At 45.5% G+C, this 20771-nt stretch overlaps 1 protein-coding gene across 3 annotated transcripts in view; it reads right to left on the bottom strand.

Annotated features, from left to right (window-relative positions):
• Mtus2 (microtubule associated scaffold protein 2) overlaps positions 1 to 20771 on the bottom strand; it is a 362594-nt gene that overhangs the window by 123987 nt on the left and 217836 nt on the right. The window lies entirely within an intron of this gene.

Raw genomic sequence — 20771 nt, 5'->3', positions numbered from 1 at the left:
AAACTATTCAAATAAAGATGGCTGGTTACTAAAGGATGCCATGATGAGGGGATGTCTATATGGACTCTCTCTGCCATAGAAGCACTCCCAAAGGGTCAATGCCAGCATCACCAAACCCAGGACTTCTGAACTCTTGGCTCTCCTCTGCTCTGGTAAATTCTATTTAGTGTTTGTCAGGACCGCTTTGAAAAAACCAGTAACATAGTCAAACACTGAGGGAGGCTAGTTACTTAAGAGACCGAGGGCTCCTAAGATACACCAAGAGATCTTTGTGGAATTAAAAGCAACTGTGTGCCATTCCTCTATCAGTTAGACTCCCTGTAGCAAATCCTTCTCCCTATCTTAAAGCCTAAGTCATCATTATCCACGAACACCCCTCCTTTGGTTCTTCCTCGTTGACTCCTTTAGTATTTACTGTCTTAGGGAGACAGTGAAAGTGTAGCATTTTAATTATGTGCTTGATATGGGAGTTCTGAAAAGATAAGATCATATGATTTGAACTCAATTTAAATTCCGTGGAAGGTATTAGCACGGTGTAAGGAATTACAGAAATGATCAAGGGCTTTTATACAGCAGCACTTACTAAAAGAATTCTGAGAAAGTTGGGCATTTGATTTCTGATCTAAATTTTTTTTGGTCACAGATCTATTTAATTAGCCATTTTGAGACATCTGAGGTATTCTTGAATTTATTCCATGCCAGACACTTTTATTGAGTCCTAATTTGGCAGTAAACTCCATTGGGATCTTGAGAAATCAATTAAGTATTAAAAAGTGAGTCACTGTAACTAAACCCCAAGCTCTTTTCCATGTATGTACAGATACCTCAACTGCCAGGAGCCTGGTTATTCCATCAAGGTGAGATTTATCTGTATTAGTCACCTACTATTTTTATGTGTATATGTGTGCCTATGTGAGTTTATATGCACTTGTGCATGCAGTGCCTGCAGAGACCAGAAGAGGGCATCAGATCCCCTATAAGAGTTACAGATAGTTATGGGCCACCAGGTGGGTGCTGGGAACCAAATGTAGGTCCTTTATAAGAGCAGTAATCACTCTTAACTGCTGAGCCTCTTCTCAATCCCCGAGATGGAGTTCTCATAAAAAGAGTGGCCTGCTTAGAAGCCTCTAGAAAATGTGAAACCTTAAAGAGGGGAGGGAATTTTAACAGCCTCCCAGGAAATGAATACCATGTTGGTTTTGTGTAGGTGTGGCAGATGGAAAATCAAAATAGCACTTCTCCCTTGAACTCTAAGCAATATCATCTCGCCCTCCTGGGTTCCAGAGCATTCAATCTCTTCCCTTGGGGTCTCCAGGGATGATCACTTTCCGTCCTCTTTCAGCACACTGGCTGCATTTCTCTGCACAGTTGCAGGACTCCTACTTATGCCCCGCATCTCTCAACGCTAGCTGCATCTCAGACCAACCAGTGTGTGTTGTTCTGTGCATTCCTGGGTATTTATCTGCAGCCCTGGTCTCTGCTTAACTAAGAGCCACTGGTTAAATGAAGGGTTGTACTTGTATTAGTACAAAATGAGGGCTGGAGAGATGGCTCAGAGGTTAAGAGCACTGCTCTTCCTGAAGTCCTGAGTTCAATTCCCAGCAATCATATGGTGGCTCACAACCATCTTTAATGAGATCTGGTGCCCTCTCTGGCGAATGGGCATACACGCAGACAGAACACTGTATACATAATAAATAAAAATCTTAAAAAAAAAAAGAGTACTACAAAATGAGCCCAGTAGCATAGAAAATTCTTCAGGGTTGGCTTTCCAGCTAGAAGCACCCTCCCACTTCTTAGGCTAATTCTCTGGACCAAGAGGAAGTGGATAAACACACCTTTGGCTGGACTATGCTCCAATAAAAGGTATCTCACTGACAGGAATAACGTCTGCTAGGGAATATTATTTTAAGGTGTGTTACTTGTGTTTATGATGTGGAACATTTGTTTAATGATGTAAAGCTGTGTTGCTTTGTTTACGCTGCATTTGTTTATCTCTGTGAAACTGTGATTCTTTGCCTGTCTAAAACACCCGATGGGCCCAATTAAGAGCTGAACGGCCAATAGCAAGGCAGGAGTGAGGACAGGTGGGGCTGGCAGGCAGAGAGAATAAACAGAAGGAGAAATAAGAAAAAGAATGAGTAATGAGAAAAGAAGGGGAGGAGGACATCAGCCAGCCATGGAGTAAGAGTAAAAGTAAGATATACAGAAGTAAGGAAAAGAAAAAGCCTCCCTCTGTGTTTACTTGGGATCTGCATGGTGGGTCCCCAAAAGAGCAAAGAGCAAAAGAGCTAAAAGTAAAACATCACACAATGAAGAACTGTATAGGGGTCGAACAGGAGTGGGAGGGTGGTGGGGCTACAGAAGAAATTTACTTTGCAGACTAGAGGAGACTCACCCCTTCACCACAGAGTCCTCATGCTATGCAGAGAGTCAGTTTTGTTTTAAATACAATGTTTCCCATGTTCCAGGAGGGCTTAAAACCATCTATAGCTGAAGAGTCCCTGAACAACTGATTCTCCTGCCTCTATCTCTCAAGTGCTGGGACTGAAGGGGGAGACATCATCTGGTTTTATGTATGTATATATGTGTATGTATGTATGTGTGTATGTATATATGTATGTATGTGTGTGTATGTATGTATGTATGTATTTTGATTTTTCAAGATAGGGCTTCTCTATTAACAGCCCTGACTGTCCTAGAACTTGCTCTGTAGATCAGGCTGGCCTCAAACTCACAGAGATCTGCCTGACTTTTCCTCCCATGTGCTGGGATTAAAGGCATGCATCACCACCATCTGGCTACATCTGGTTTTAATAAACATTTTTTAAAAATAAAATTCACATTATTAAATGAACTCACATTAAAAAAAAAAACACCAGGCAGCTAGATCCAGGTAGCCATTTGAACTGTGAGATGTTCATTGAGAATTGTAGAATTTGAGATTGGGCAAGTATTTGTTTGAATGGCTACCTTAACCTACTTATTCTGGTGCCTTAGTTATGGTTTCTATTGCTGTGAAGAGACCATGACTACAACAACTCTTATAAAGAAAAATATTCCATCGTAAGGGCTCACTTATATAGTTCAGAGGTTTAGTCCATTATCATCATGGCTCAAAGCAAGGCAGCATACAGACAGACATGGTGCTGGAGAAGGAGCTGAGAGGTCTTACCTCTTGACTCACAGGCAACAGAGAGTGGTCTGTCTCACTGGGTGTGCAGCTTGAGCATATATGAGACCCTAAAGCCTGCCTCCACAGTGGCAGCCTTCCTCCAATAAGATCACACAACAAGGTCATGCTTCCTAATAGTGCCACTCCCTTTGGGGGCCATTTTCTTTTAAACCACCACATCTAGTAAATAGTTTTTAAGACATGAAGATTACTAGATTCATATATTTTTTTTTAAAAAAAAGTGAATTCTGCCTTTCTCTGCTCCAGCTGGGTCTCCCCTCTAATTAGAGGGCCTGTGGTGCAGGAAAATTGTCTGTATTCTGTCAATCATGTTTTAAATAAATGCTGATTGGCCAGGCAGGAAGATAGGCGGGAAAACCAAACAGGAAGTAGAAATGATGCAATGAGAACAGGAGAATTCTGAGAAAGAGAAAGTTGATTCCTCCCACTCCTGCCCAGACCACCGAAGCAGCAGGATGTGATCTGCCCCACTGAAAAAGGTACTGAGCTACATGGCTAACATAAATTAGAAAAAATGGGTTAATCAAGATGTGAGAGTTAGCCAGTGAGAGGCTAGAGCTAATGGGCCAATCAGCTTATAATTTATGGAGACCTATGTGTGATTTTCTTTGGGGCTAAATAGCTGGGGGTACCAGGCAGGACAGAAACCCCCAACAAGCAGGGCCCCAATCATGTTACAGGCCTGTGATCACTGAGCTGTATGGTCACTAAGCCCCATGGGAGATGTACCACAGCACTGAGGACAGACATGTTAATGACAACCATTAACTCCTCCTCATCTGCAAGCTCTTTGGTAACCCCAAAGAGCAATGTCAGGACTTAGAAACGAACTTACCTTGGATTCCAGGAACAAGAGAGCTTCATTCTCCATCCCACCCCCCTACACACACACACAAAGGAAAGTCATTATCTGTGACGGTGATGGATGATGATATGTATGGAACAGAGGTGACTGTTATGGGAACCAGATTGCTCCTCTAGAGTGCCAACAGAGTTGACAACCTCGTGGGGCCACCTGGAATGGAGACAGTGATCAACTGGGCATAGGCTGACCTGGACTATTTAATTATGCATCTTCTGTCCTCTGCCCCAACAGCTCCTGTGCTTAAACCTAAAATTTTCATCAGTATCCAAAAGGCAGACTTGGGCGTCATGAGGACCCCTTCATCCACTCTTCAGCTCAACGTGCCACATCGACTACATTTTCTTTCTTTGTCTTTCACACAAAAAGAAGAAGAATCATGTACCTGTTATCTGATCTATGGTAAATACTAAAGGAATGGCAGACCCTTCAGCAAGCCACAGACTTCACAGCTTTGGCTTACGGATGCAATTGCTCTTTTGAGAGACTCAGTCCCAAAAGCTGAAAGGCCTCTTCCACTCGAGCCAATCAGTGACGCTAGGGCTGGGGTCTGGATTGAAAGCATCATCTGTTCCCAATCACAGGAGTTTGGTCTATCACATGGAATCAAGCAGTATTTATACCGTCTTTTTTTGCCAATTATCATAAAGTCTAATGAGCTTCATAACCCACATGCAACCTTTCAATTTTATGAGAAATAAGCAAAAGCTCGGGTTTATCACTTTCTATAAGGTAATCCCCCAAGGAAGGAGCCAGCTCTCTCAGCAGGAACCTTCGGTTGCAGGCAGTCAGGTCCCTCGGGCTGCTCAGATTTATGGCTGACATGGAAGGGACCAGAGGCCTTCACATCCTAGGTCATCTTCTTCCCCTTCAGCTGCTTTCCTCCTGGGATCCTCCAACAAGATCAAAGTGCTTTGCCCGCTGAGGCCTTGCCCCACGGGGAAGCTCTGGGACAGAACCCACATCAGGGCTTCCTTTCCACTACCAACCCCAGCTAATGATTTTTCTTCCACCTCCTTTTGGTTACTGCTAAAGAATTATCTGAACAATGCAGACATGTTCATCAATGGGAAATACCTAGCAGTCAAAGCACTTAAAACTTATAGATGAGAGTTTAGCCACTACAGCGTTTTAATTAGTGCCCTTAGTCTGAATGCAGGGCCGGAGGTGACACAAAAGCTTGCCTTGACTAAGGGACAGTTGCTCTGGGCCGGGTAGGTGGGGAGAGGTAATTGCTGTGTCCCAGCTGGACAGTAAGTCACAACAGCAGAGTGTACAAGAATGACCAGCCTGCGGGCTTAAGCAGAAATGGAATAAATTGTTCTCTAAAATATTTATGAAATGCAACGTCTGCCGGGGCCTGCTTCCCTGTGGAGACTTCTGGTGCTGTGAGGCGGCTGAGAGGAATGAAAACCTAGCCTGCTCCAAGGAAGGAGATGTTTATTTGAAATAATGGCAAATTGTGCTCATCCATGTGGGCCTACACTAGCGCCCCCTGGTGGATATACCTCACAACACCCCAAACTGTGACTATGATGGATTTTATTCCTGAGTTAATGTTCTTTGGCCCAGGTGACATAAGAAAGGAGAATATTCCATAATCATATAATCCTTTTAAGGACAGACGGGGATGTCGAAAAGTCGAAGCCTAAGAGTAATTCAGCTAGCTTGAAGGTTAAGAGGTAAGGGTGGCTAGTCTCTAACTACAGAGAGCTCTCCCTGGACTCCCAGTAAGCAACCCCAGGCAGTAAATTCTGACAACGAAGAGTTCATAAGTGAATTCTGCCCCAGATGCTGGAGCTGAGACATCAGCCCAGTCAGGGCTTTCAGACCCGGGCAGAGAAATGACCTCTGCTACACGTAAGCTAATACGTAGGTGACTTAGGTCCTGAGGTGTGTGGGGACCGAATGAGGGAAAACAGGACCTCCTAAAGACTACACGTACACCAACCATCACCAGTGTTGGTCTGGCATGGTGTGGGGCGAACTGGGTCTCCAGGGACAGAGAGCTGCCCAGCAGGAAGGATACTCTGAGCCTTCAACTCACTGTGCTCCAGACGGGATGGGCTTATGCGCCCACCCTGATGCCCTGAAACCACGTATTCCCACTGTACAGGCTTGTGCACCCGCCCTAATGCCCTGAAACCACGTGTTCCAGCTGTACAGGCTTGTGCACCCACCCTGATGCCCTGAAACCACGTGTTTCAACTGTAAGGGCTTGTGCACCTGCCCTGATGCCCTGAAACCACGTGTTTCAACTGTAAGGGCTTGTGTGCCTGCTCTGATGCCCTGAAATCACATGCTCCAATTGTACGGGCTTGGCACCTTCCCTGATGCCCTGAAACCACGTGCTCCAACTGTATGGGCTTGTGCACCCGCCCTGATGCCCTGAGACCACGTGTTTCAACTGTAAGGGCTTGTGCACCTGCTCTGATGCCCTGAAACCACATGCTCCAAGTGTACAGGGTTGTGTGCTCGCCCTGATGCCCTGAAACCACGTGCTCCAAGTGTACAGGGTTGTGTGCTCGCCCTGATGCCCTGAAACCACGTGCTCCAACTTTATGGGCTTGTGCACCCGCCCTGATGCCCTGAAACCATCTCCTTTAGTAAATTCACCATATTTCGGTAAGACAGTCTCAGAGAAACGTCATAATCTTTCTGAACAGAAATTTCCAAATCTTTAAAAATGGGTTCTGGTTAAAAATCGGGCGAAATAAACATGTATCAGAGGCTTTGACACAGAATAGATATTTAATAAATACCACTGTAGCGGATTTGTATTACTATGACAAATACCTGGGGGCAAATCAACTTTAAAAAGAGCAAGTTTGTTTTTAATTCATCATACGAAAAGTTTCAGGCCATGAACAGACTGCTTTGAGACCATGGCAGCAAAGTATGTGGCAAAAACTGGTTTATCTCTGGGTCGGGTGCAAAACGAGAAAGAGAAAGAGGGGCTTCAGAACAAAGACCCACTGATCCTTTTGAGGGCATGTGCACACACACCCCCCACATCCATCTCCGATGACCCAGGAACTTTCACTAGTCACCATCTCTTATAGCTCCCTCCAAACAGAAGGGCTTTTGCTACTTGCTTGCCTCCAAACCTTGGAGCAACCTGTTCAATTCAGAGAAGCAGAACTGTGGCTGAGTGAGTGTGGTGGGTCTGATAGATTACAAAGGCAGTGACGTAGGGTGGGAATTGAAATCTGAGTCTGTCTGATTGTAGGTGAGGATGTTCCACAGTCGGCAGAGTTGCTGGAGAGATGGCACAGGGGCTAAGGGAGCTTACTGCTCTCTCTAACAGAGGACTCAGGGTCAGTCCCGAGTACTCATATCGGGAGATGCACAAACAGCCTTGACTCCAGTTCCAGGGCATTAACACCCTCTGCTGGCTCCCACGAGCACCTGTCCGCAAGTGATGCACATAAAGTCACGCAGACACACACACACACACACACACACACACACACACACACACACCAAGTTACTAGAGCTGCCCCCAGAACCTTGATGGCGTTTCCTGCATCTGAATAGCCCAGAATTTGGTTTTAGTTACTAGATTCCCCTTCTAAAGAGGGCTGTCACCTCAACATCACCACCATATCTGCCCCACTGACAGCAGCAGGAGCCCACAAACCACAGGGAAGTGCTCCATCTCCTTCCTATTATCTTCAACGCAGTATGAACAAGATAATTGTACATTTAATTTGCAAAGAGAAAGTTTTAGGATTTTTAGTGCAGTCCTTGGAGAGGCACGAATCTAGTTGTTTTTCTAGGATTACTTTTATTTTGTAACTGTTTTCCAGACAAACGCAACTCTAGCATCAATGGTGGTACTAAGGAGCCAAAGGAAATTCAAGTGCTCATATTTTTTCTTTTCCAACTTTCTCTCGGTTTTCTTCTATAGATTCCATCAGCTCCCCCATTTAGCTGCTCCCGGGTTTACCAGATGTCTCCAATGAGTGAAGCACAATCTTGTCTCCCCAAACTTGATAGCTGGTAAGAAAGTGACTACAGTTTTACATGGAGCTAGTCAGAATTTTAATTCCGGGGTAAGTGTATGACAGGTGGGGCCCCACTAACAGAAACTCGCCGGGCTGCAGGGCCAGTCCTTACTTCATCCTGTCTGAAATGGAAAAGTTCCAGATAAATGCCAACAACAAGGGTCAAGGCTCATCAAGTCCCTTCCTTACCATTTCCCTGCCGGGATCCTTCTGCCTCCACCTACTCAAAACCCACCTTGGCTGGTCCTGCTTCCACTTGCTGTCAGCCTTGTGAGGTGTGATTACAGAGGCTGCATTGGGAACTGCACCTGTATGCTCCACAGGGGAAGATCATTTTGTTGGTGTGTAGGAAGCACTCAGAATACAATTCCCAGGGTGCCTTGCATCCAAATGAACAATTTGGGAATCTGTTCTTTAAGAAGCCATGGTGTGGCGTTGTAACTTCAAAAGCAAGAAGGCTTGGAGGAAATGAGGAGGAAAGCGAGGACTCAGGCCATCCGTGCCAGGGAGCCGTACTGCTGGCTCCACGCCAGATGCCAGGCATTTCTGGATCAGGCACACAGAAAGCTGGGAACCTGAAGGATGAGATGAGGTGGAGGTAATGTGAGCTGGCAGTGTTTTCCTGTTTCTGTGAAGTGGCCCTTTATTTTCTTGTCCTGGGCAGGAATCACTGATGCAAACAGAAAGCTAAGTGGCTCACAGGCTTGGGAGATAAGAGGCACTTTCTTCCACGCTGAGACAGGACCAGGGAAATCTTCCCCCTGTGTGCTGATAGATGCTTTTCAGGAAGAAAGTCCCACCACTATGTAAATGAAACACAGGGCGTGATCAAGCAGATTCCTCTTGCCTGGCTTCCCTAGAGCAGCAGCTGGTACCCACTTTCCAAGTCCAAAAGCTTGATGCCAGTAGGCCTGGCTTCTGAGGACACTGTGCTATGTCAAGACAACTCGACGGTCAAATGCCTGCAGCCAGCTCCGTGTAGAAGCATGTCTACACTTGATCTTAGTCAAAATGCCAAAGTGAGGGCACAAAGCTTCCCTGAAGCCCATTCTCCTCTTCCAGTTTAGAGTTTGGGTGCAGCTTCCATCTTCATGTTGACTTATTATTATTACTATTCTTATTGTTGTTGTTGTGAGACAGAATTCTCACTATGTAGCCCTGGCTGACCTGGAATTCACTCCATAAACCTGGCTGTTCTCGAACTCACAGAGATCCGCCTGCCTCTGCCTCCCCAGTGTTGGTAGCAAAGGCACTCACCACCATTCCTAGCTATGTTGGCTTAGTTTTTCAGTCATTTCTATGTGCTCACTCCTCCATGGATCCTAGCCAATCAAATATGCTCTGTGTCAAAGGGAGCCCACAGAATGGAAGTACTCCGGAACTTAAACATTTAAGAGGGAAGATATAATGTATATTGGTATACAATCATTCAGTCAGCTCCAATCACCCCCAACGTCCTCACCCGCAACACTGCCCAACGTGCCTACTATGCTTGCTCTTTCTAGTCACCCAATATACTATGTAGTGTTTGGAATTTCTATTTTAATTCATTCATTAGCTCTTCTCCAGTTAGAACATCAGCTCGAAGGGGATTTGCTTATTTTATTCACAGATAAGTCTCAAGCACCTGGGATTATCCTCCATTCACTGGAGACATCTGGTAAACCTTGGAGCAGATGAATGATCAGGTGTGCCAATCAAATCTACAGAAGAAAACCAGGAGAAAGTTGGAGGAGAAGAAAAAGTATGGGCTCTCTAACTGAATCTTCAGGCAGAAGGGACGAGAGAGACCCCACAGAAGTCACATGGGAGCCCTGCGGGTGGGAGGGACATACTCAGTAGATGAAATGAGCACTAATTGCTGACTGATCAGATGTGGTGGGCGCAGAGGTTCCTGTTGATAGAAGCCAGGGTTTTTGTTTTGTTTTGTTTTATCTCAAACAACTGGGGCAATGAGACGGCTACTAAGAGTGATCTGGAACAGAGCCAGGAGACAATGAAGGAGCCCGGGCCATGATGAGCTCACACTGAGTTTGACGGGGCACAAAGGGAAGTACTGGATGTCCTCTTGAATGCCTCTCCTAAAGAGAATCCTCCTGGACAAGTCTACCAACAGTGTGCCCAACCACACCACGAAGGAATAGAGAAGAGAGGTCAGGAGAGAAACTGGGTTAGAGGTGGAGACGTGGGAGTGAATAGTAAATAGACAAAGAATAGAAAGCCTGGGCAAAGAGGACCCAGGATGAAGCCCTTTGCATGCATACACACACACACACACACACACACACACACACACACACACACACACCTTATAGTCATTGCGATTTCCACCATCTGTCTCTTAACTTCAAATGACAAATCTCCATGAGTCTCTTCCTTCTGTATCCACACTTAGAACTACCAGTGATGGCCAGCGGGCACCCTATGCCATTCAAATGGACCAGTGACTGAGCATCTGAGGACCACTAGAGCCCAGGTGACACCCCTTCTGGGGGTCCTGGCCAAATTAGACAGCCCTGGTGAGCACTGGGGGTGACTTCTTTCCATAAGTGGGTATTAGATGGAAAAATTAAGACAATAAACTAAATGAAAATCTCTCAAACAATTAAGAAATCCTCCAACATACTTGAAAATTGTGAAGCAGTTTCTGTTAAGATAGGAGAGATGGATACGCTCGTTGATATTTACAGCACTGAAAAGACATTTAAAATAGGATGTCTGAAAGATGAAAATTAAAATTACTGATTCAGGGAAAGCCAGAGAGGAGGAAAGAGAGGGAGGAAGAAGAGGAAGGAGAAGGGGGAAAGAGACAGGAAAGGAAAGGAAAGGAAAGGAAAGAAGAAGGAAGGGGATTTTACTTTCGTTATGATTCTTAGTAGCTTGCAGGCAGAGGAGTTCACAGAAAGTGCTCTAAGACCATCTAGAAGAGAAATTCATCTACAGAAGGGGACATGGAATTTTCAAAGGCAGATAAAAACAATAAGGAGTGGGCTGGAGACAAGACTGCTCTTAAGAGCATGGGCTGCTCTTTCAGAGGACCAGGTTCAGTTCTCAGCACCCACATGGTGGCTCACAACAATCTATAACGCCAGCTCCAGGGGATCTAATGCCTTCTTCTGGCCATCACAGAAACTGCATACACATGGTGCACATACAGAGAACAGGCAAACACTCATATCCATAAAATAAAAATTTAGGAAACAGCAGGTCTTCACTTTTCCAGCGAGCATATTCACTATTCACTTCCAGGTTGTGAATGCTACACCTAACCACCATCCTTGAGATTGTGACTGTCAGTGAAATGTTCCACAGATAGAGGTGATCTGGAAAGTCTGGGGCCAGCACTATGGAGTTGTAACACATGGTTCTGACACTGTCATCTCCTTGGTCATTGCTTGAGCATGGGCCGCCTGTTTTTCTCAATCCACTTTTACCAAGGCCCCTTGCATTACCTCTGCTTGATTTCACTGCTTAAACCACAAACCCCCGCAGAGCGCACGTGGAAGTTTGTCCACTAAAGCAAGAGCCCAGAGGAATGAAGCCCAACGGTGAATGGAGCCACGATGAAGCGATGCTCAGGTTTGGCTGGGGACATCGGTGTCTCTTGTCATCATTTGAGAAAACAACAGGTCAGTGGCTTCCTCGAGGTCACAAATAAAGTGATCAGGCCCGGAGCTGGGAACAACCCTGAGATGCGCTGAAGCTAGGACTGGTGCTCTCTCTGTTCTCCTGAAGGATTTTTCCATTTCATCATTTCATATTTAAGGTAACCTGTGTTTGAAGCATATTAGCCGAAAAACATCCTTTAACTCTCTCTTCTCTCCTATGACAACAATGAACAAAACCAAGGAGGAAGGAGCTCAGTAAGGACACTGGGATGAGGCTGGAAGATGCCCGAGTAGCATCCTTGCGGTACAAGTGTAAGGACCTGAGTTCAGATCCCAGCCCTCAGGCAGAAGGCCAGGAGAGGCTGTGCTGCCCTCTAACAGTGCTGTGGGGGACAGATGCAATGTGAGGATGGTTGGGTTTGCTGGCTGCCAGCCTGCTGCTCTAGGTTCAGAGAGATACCTTGTCTGAGGGGTTCTTCATCTACACATAAAGGCACGGGCACCTCATAGACATGTGTGTACAACATCTCTCTAGATAACCAATCATTTATATCCATATGTATATATATATATATATATATATATATATATATATATATATAATGCATGAAGTGAAAAATGGCTGAGCAGGGAGGGAGGAACAGTTTTGTTATTTAAAATGGTTATGTTCTTGGGGACAGACTTAGCACTTAAGAGCACATACACCAGAAGTCAGGTGGCTCACAACTGTAACTCCAGTTCAGGGGACCTGCTGCCCTCTTCTGGTCTCTGAAAACATAGCACTCCCTACACACACACACACACACACACACACACACCACACAATTGTTTGTTTTTCAAGACAAAGGTTCTCTGTGCAGTCTATGCAGTTCTCTGTGTACCACATGCACACCTGGTGTCCATGGAGACCAGAAGAGGGCATTAGATCCCCTGGAACTGGAGTTACAGATGGTTGTGAGCTGTCAAGCGAGCACTGGGAACCCAACTTGGGTCCTCTGGAAGAGCAGCCAGTGCTCTTAACCATGGAGCCATCTCTCCAGCACCTGACTTGGGGATTTGAATCAGACCAGATGGCCCAAAACTAAATCATCCCAGATGATGATGTACTGAAATTTTGATGGTCTTCAGAGATTCCAATTCAAGAAAAAAATAATAATAATAGGTTTTGACTTTATATCAGCAAAAAACTGTTTTCAGATTCCCATAGTGTGGAGGCATGAAAAACACCATAAGTAAGTAAGTAAATAAATAAATAATAAAGGGTAGGGAGCACACTCGACTTTATAAACAAAGGCCAGAGCAGGATTCTTGGCTTTGCTCTCACAGCCTCATTAAACTTGCAGAAGTTTCCCACAGTCTCACATCTGGTACCCGCAGCCGGTGTCCTGGGATTCTCTTCCAGCTATAGGATGGCTAAAGGAGCCAGACCTGTTTCCACACAAGGGGCTGAGTTTCCAAATGCCACCACAGCTTGTCAGCAACCATGCTGTGAACAGTGTTGACCAATAGTGGCAGTGGTACGCTTTAGACAGAGCGTGGGATGCTCAGACACAGCCCTCTGGAGCAATGGTCACTTAACTGACCCTGTTGGTGCCCGTGGATCTGTTTACTGACTCCACCAGCTACACACCCTATAGTAATAGAGGAAAATAAAAACATAAAATAATGACCCATAAGGGCTATTCCAACCCAAATTTTCAAGGAAGTCTAGGAGAAACTACTCGAAGCTTGAGAACAGGCAGGATGACACACCTGGTTTTACCTTCCAGAACCAATGACCAAACTGACCTGTGGCTTCGGACACACATGTCAGCAGAAAACTGTTCTATTCTTTTGGGCAAAGGAGGCATGAAACAGGAGACTCGCGAGTAGAAAGGAGGCAATGTCAAAGGGCAGAAGCAGAAAATGCATCCTGCACTATGGCCCTGGTTTGCGTCTCTGTCACCATGACCAAGAGTGTCACGGGGAGAAAAGGCTTTAGTTAATCATCCAGTCCACCTTGGAGGGAGGCCAAGTCTGGAACCCGGAGGAATGCTGCTTGCTCCTCACGGCTTGCTCAGCCTGCTTTCTTATACACCCAGGGCCACGTGCCCAGGGATGGCACCTCCCACCGTGGGCTAGATCCTCCCACATCAATCATGAACCATGAAAATACGCCACAGACTTTACCACAGGCCAATCTGATAGAGGCAATACCTTAACCAGCGTCCCATCTTCCCAGGTGAGTGGTTTGCATCAGGTTGATAAATACTACCCAATGAGGGCTTCTCTTTCCTGTATAATAGTTTTCATAAATGCCCCTGCTGTGTGCACATGCGCACTTACAGTTATCATAAATGCCCCTGCCATGCTCACATGCACGCTTCTGCCCCCACAGTCTGTTCCGTCCCTCTTCCAGGCCGTGGATTGTCAGTAGTCAAGGCAAAATCTCTCATAGCACCCAATACATCATGGCCCTGAAATAAGATTTTTTTTTTTTTGTGAAAAATCTGGATGAAACTAACTTCATTTGGCTTTCTACATTTGTATGCTCTGCATGTGCTGAGTTATAATTGACAAGACTGAGTATAGTGAAGGCAGACAGCTCGGGTTTGATACACATGAACCTAGTTAGCTGCCGTAATACCCTACCCATTACCTTACTGTCTCACGTGTGTGTGTCTGTGTGTGTGTGTCTGTGTGTGTGTGCTGATGGCACTTAAAATCCTCTGTCTTAGGGGACTAGAGAGATGGCTCAGGTCAAGATGCGTGTATTGCTCTTCTAGAAGACCTGGGTTCAATTCTTAGTAGAATTGGGTAGCTTACAACCCTCAGTAACTCCAGGTCTAGAGACCCAGCGCCCTCTCCTGGCCTCTGCTCACAATGCGCTCATAAGCTGCACTCGTGGGCATTTGTGCATGCACACACACATACACGCATGCACGCACATACACTTAAAATTATAAAACAAGTCTTTTAAAAACTGATTGCTCTAGCAAATTTTCAATACACACTACAGCCACATTGCACCAGCTCTCCAGAACTTTCTTCGACCTGCCTAGACGAATCCTTGGATCTGTTGACCAACACCTCCCTATTTCCCTTCTTCCATTCCTGAGCAGCAGCCTTGTTACTGCCCGACTCTTCAGGTTCAACGCTGAGATGATTTCCATGTAAGCGGGATCTACAACATTTTCTCTGTGTGCCTGGCTTGCTTTATTTAGCATAATGTCTTCTAGTTTCATTTCCAGTGTTGGAAATAGCAGGATATCCTTCAAGGCTACATAATATTTCATGTCGTGTACAACGTTTTCCTTGTCTATATACCTGCCAATGAACAGTTATCTCCATATCTTTTCTGTTGTAAATAAGACTGTGGTGAACACTGCAGAGACCTCTGTCACATGGTGACTAATTCCTTTAGCTATGTGCCCAGATTGCTGGACTGTAGCCAATGCTCTCTATAGGAACGGAATTAATAGATTGAGTGTTTCTGTAAATACATATGGAGCTTTTTAGACTCCTCCCAGCTTGCATTCTGAGCCATCTAACCATAGCTGTCTCACTCTTGAGACGCCAAGAATCCAGTAGTTTCTCAGCTCATGAGGTCGATGTCTCAGCAGCCTCAGCCTGGGACTGGAGCCCCGGGGTTGCCGGAGAGCTGCTAGGCTCCAGTCTGCCCCAAGAAGCTGGTTCTAATACCAGCAAAGGAACACCTCAGCACCGGGTAGGAGAACTTGCCCAGAAGAGTGAGGGCGGTAGGCAAAAGGCACCAGGTCTGTCTCCCAAGTCCTTCTGTGTGGGCCAACACCAATCTTGCAGATTCAAATAGTCGATCCAGGAAATCCCCCACAGGGGTACCCAGGGCTGTTGTAGTTGATTCCAGATGTAGTCACATTGACAGTCAAGATTAGCCATCGAAACAGGATCCTTCAATTTCTAACTGTTGATGGATTTGCATACTATTTTGCATAATAAACAAGTTAATTTACACGATCACAAACACTGCACTAGGGTTCCTCTCTCCACATCCTTGCCAACCTGCTTCTTGTGCTTTGTGTGTGTGTCTGTGTGTGTGTCTGTGTGCATTCCCAATAAAGCCCTAAATAAGTTAAAAGTATTCACAAATGCTACAATTACTTTAGATCCTAAGTAAAATAAGAAAATAAGTAGAAAATTTTAATTTTAGAAATGACAGAAAATGATTCCTCGTAAATAATATACCTAAAAACCAAAACCCATTCCATGAACATATTGTAGATAACAGCCATTCAATTAAATATTGCTAAGATATAAATAACCATCTAACCAGCTTATAAATGAACACAAATTACCTCTTTATGTTGAAAAACTAATTATTTAACTAACAATATATGAGACCCATTTTCAGAAGTGCAAACTCCTGTTTTGTGGGGAAGTGACCTTGAAAAACTTCTTTTCAAAGACTGTCTTGCAGAATAAATCCTGGGCTGGTAGGGGGTATGAAGAAGAGAAGAAGAGGCGCTGGGAGGTCAGAGCACCGGAGAACAAACACCGTGATATTACAGAGTGGGACAAAGACAAATCCCCCGAGTGCAGAGGTCAGAGGAGGTCCCAGCAGGCGGCACAGGAAGAAGCTGAAGAAAGGAACTATCTCCTCAGAGTCCATGGGATTGGCTACCCATGTGACTACCAACTGAATCTCACCCTACTGTGCAGCTGTCCACCCAAATCAATGCCAGGGAGACCGACCACATATCTATTTTTTTTTAAAGGTTACAGGAAAAGACAGGCATAGAAAAGCCAGGTCCAGAATAAAAGCAAACAATCAGCAATATTTAAATAACCACACAGGAGGCTGGAGAGATGGCTGAGCAGTTAAAAGCACTTGTTGCTCTTGCAGAGGATCTGGGCTTGGGTCCCAGCTCCCAGATGGCCCTGCAGGATCGTCTATAACTCCAGCTCTAGGGGACCTGGCGCCCCCTTCTGACCTCTGTGGGCATATGTGCACACAGGAAAAACACATTTATACATAAAATAAGAATAAACAAATCTTTGAGAACCAAATAGGTAAAAGGAGATAAAACATGCATACTAAAAACATACTAAGAAAATACAGTCTACACAAAGACTTACTAACTCTAGACAAATTTTCCTGGAAATGAATAAGAAAACAATGACTGCTTCAACACAGAAACAGGTGATACTGAAAGACCTGGATAAATCCAGACCTCCCCAGCAGGAAGAAAAGAGCCAAAAATCCAAGCAGGAAGAGAAGAATCAAAAATCTAGGATTAGCTGGTTCAATGACTGTGTTTCAGGAACTAGCTGAAGACAAAGTTAGATTGTAATCTTGAGAATAATCTTCAGAAACAGGGAGTTTCCCCCTTGTGATTTTAGGAACTAGCTGATTATGACCTTGAGTGATCTTGAGAGGCAGGGAGTTGTCCCCTTGTGACTTTCTGTGACACCCTCCCTGCCCCTATTATTGGGCTGTGGTTTCTTTCTATAAAAACCCCTTCTCCTGGTCACTCGGGGTGGAACTCTTCCCCTGCGTGGGTTATGAGTCTCGGCCCCAGTGCACCGTTCCCGTCTCATCTCATCAATTAAAGCCTCGTGTGATTGCAGCAAGGACGGTCTCCGGTGAGTTACTGGGGGGGGGGGTCGTGTTATTCCGAGACTTGAGTGAGAGTCTCCCCGCACCAGGGGTCTTTCAAAACACACAGGTAATGTGTAAAAGAAATACAAAGAGACAGTAAAAGTGAGCTCTCAAAGAGAGCCGAACCATGGTCCATTTGAAAACACACACTACAGAGCAGGAGAAATCTGCAGAACATTCAAGCACAGGGGAATAATATACAGAATATATAAAGAGCACCAAAAATCAAATAGCAAAAAAAAATCAAATAGTACAGTCAACACATGGACCATGGAACAAAGTTTTCAAATGAAAAAGAATAAACAGATCAATAACTATGTGGAAAAGTGTTCAACATACTTAGGCCCTGGAGAAAAACCAAGTGAAAATCACGTCACCCCGCCCTCGTCAGAATGGGTTTGTCAAGAAAACAAATAACACGGGGAGGTGAGGTAGGAAGGGACATTTAATCATTGCTAATGGTGACGCCAATCAATCTAGTCCCTGCGGAAATCCAGATAGAGCTTCCTCACGAAGCAAAATCTGTAATACCACTTTCAAGTATATAGGCAACAGAGGTCAAAATCAACTAACTATAGAGATCTGTGTACACGCATGTCCAGGGCAGCATTATTCACAACGGCCAAGATATGGAATCGGTCCACATTCCCACTAACAGAGGGCTGGACGAAGACAGCGGTGTACACACACAGGCAGAAGCACTGAGTCATGAAGAGAAAGACATTATGCATTTACAGGAGGTGAGCATGCTAAGGAAAACAGCATCCAGAAAGAAAAGTGTGATGTGTCTGCGCTTGTACGTAGAGCCAGGACAAAGAATAAAAAAGGAAAACGTAGGGCGTGGAACTAAATGGGCAAATGCTATGGGAAGTAGGGGAACTGGAGAGGGAAGAAGTGGGAATGCCGGAGTGTGACGGAGGGGCGAGTCAGGGCATGCTGCATCACGCACACACACAGGGATGCCATGTGGAAGCCTGGACTTATTACAAGTAACACTTTAAAAAAAAAAAAACAACCTTTCCTCATTTTACATACCAATCCTGTTTCTTCTCCCTCCCCTCCTCCCCTCCCCACACCTTCCATCCACCTCACCCTCCATCCACTCCTCAGAGAGGATCAGGCTTCCCATGGGGAGTCAACAAAGTCTGGCATATCACGCTGAAGCAGGATCAAGGCCCTCCCCACTCTATCTAGGCTGAGTAAGGTATCCCTCCAAAAAAATCAGTTCAAGCACTGGGGATAAATCCTGGTTCCACGGCCAGTGGCCCCACAGTCTGCCTCAGCCACAGAGTTGTCATTCAGAGGGCCTAGCTTGGTCCTATGCAGGTTCCCCTACTGTCAGTCCAGAGTCAGTGAGCTCCCACAAGCTCAGGTCAACTGTTTTCTGTGGGTATCCATCTTGACCCCTTTGCTCATATTACTGCTCCTCCCCCTCTTTGGCTGGACTCTGGGAGCTCGGACCAGTGATTTGCTATGGATCTCTGCCTCTGCTTCCGTTAGTAGCTGGATGAAGGTTCCGTGATGACAATTCAGGTAGTTATCAATCTGATTATGGGGAAGGCCACTTCAGACACCCTCTCTACTATTGCTTAGGGTCTTAGCTGGGGTCATCCTTGTGGATTCCTAGAAATTTCCCTAGTGTCAGGTTTCTTGCTAGTACCATAATGGCTCCCTCAATCAAGATATCTCTTTCCTTGCTCTCCCTCTCTATCCTTCCCCCACCTTGGTCATCATGTTCCCTCATGTTCTCCTCCCCACTTCCCTTCTCCCCTTCCACCTTTCCTTCTTGTCCCCCTCCACACTCCTTTTTATCAGGAGATCTTATCTATTTCCCCTTCCCAGGGGGACCCATGTATGCTTTCTTAGGATTCTCCTTGTTACCTAGTTTTTCTAGGGTTATGAACTATAGGCTGGTTGTCCTTTGCTTTACATCGAATATCCACTTATGCGTGGGTACATACCATGCTTGTCTTTCTATGCTTGGGTTACCTCACTACGGATGTTTTTCACTAGTTCTGTCCATTTGCCTGCAAATTTCAAGATGTCCTTGTTTTTGACCACCGAGGAGCATCCGCTAACACTTTTAAAATATGCAGGAGGCTGGCAGATGCCACGTTACCCTAATGGTGATAACAGCACAAAACCAACCTTAAACAGAAACGCCTTCCGGACCAGCTTCCAGGGACTGAGAAGCTGCCCAGCCCAACTGCACAGTCAGAAGACGCCAGGACCAACTTAAAGCTGCCGACCCTTCCTGCTGCTTCAGAAAACTGGGGTCGTTGAGCACAGCCCGACTCTACGAACTTGAGAGAAAGAGGAGGCCTCGGAGAACTGCGGTTTATGGCGCAGAACCCTTGCACAGAAACCAGCTCAGAGGCAGGGAAGCTCGGTTAAACATGAATAACAAAATCCTGGGCCGCAGAGGGATGCATTCACACTAACTTCAGGAGGTCTCCGTTTGGGGACCCCTGTGTTTTGTGACTCCACCTCTGGAGTGCGACCAGAGATGTTCTCACACTGCAAGAGAGTGCCAGCCTGCTTCTAGGCACTAGAGGGATGCCACCAAGGACTGCCAGCTGCTGAAATGTGAACATCCAGAGTATACCAGTTACATTTGTGCCACTGGGATCAACATACCCAACAGAAATGGCGTAAGGGTAGGATTTGCTTTGCGCGTGACTTTAGAAGGTTGGTTCATGGCTATCTGACCCATTGGGATTGTGCAGAGAATGTCACAGAGGTGGGAGTAGGTGGCAGCAGGGTCTTTTCTTCTTAGGAGGCAGGAAGTAGAGAATAAAGGGGGAATACAGGAAGAATCCAGGGCAACACAGAAGCACTTTCCCCCAAAAGTCCACCTCTTATTTCAGTGTCTTCCAATGAACCCCTCAAGGGATTAATTTTCTCAGTAAGTCAGATGTGCGTTGCACTAACTCCCAGTCCATTCCTTAATCCAGTCAAATTTACAAGCAAAATTAGCCAGAGTCTCTACAGATGGAGACAGGTTGAATCCCTGAAGGTTTATGGGTCAGAGAGCCTGGCATGCATAAAAACACCAGAGGCCTCTTGACATGATGGGAGGTGATGATGGACACCTAGTGTGACCTCTTATCCCCCATCTGTGCGCTGGCAAACTCACACCTGCACACATGCACAATCCCATGAACACATACACACACACATCATAAACACCATAAAACAATAAAAAACCACCTTAAAAATTCCCCCAAAATGTTGAATAATTGCAAAAACATTTCAAATGTCTTCCACGAAGAAGCTGTTTTGCTTAAACAATGCAGAAGTTATACAGCTGAATATGTGTCGTCACTGAGACTAGCAGGAGTGCCTCCATTCATTAGCTAATGTCACGTCCTGGTCAGGTCTGATACACTGTAAATCGGCTTCGGTAACCTGAGGCTGTCTAGATGCACACACCAATGGAAGTAATTCCTCAAAGCACTTTCCAGGGAGTGAGGGATCAAGG

This window comes from Microtus oregoni, unplaced genomic scaffold, assembly GCF_018167655.1.
Source record: "Microtus oregoni isolate MIOR12 unplaced genomic scaffold, Mior012 000029F_ref0000214, whole genome shotgun sequence".
Taxonomy (NCBI): Eukaryota; Metazoa; Chordata; class Mammalia; order Rodentia; family Cricetidae; genus Microtus; species Microtus oregoni.
This window is presented reverse-complemented; position numbering and strand designations above follow the sequence as displayed.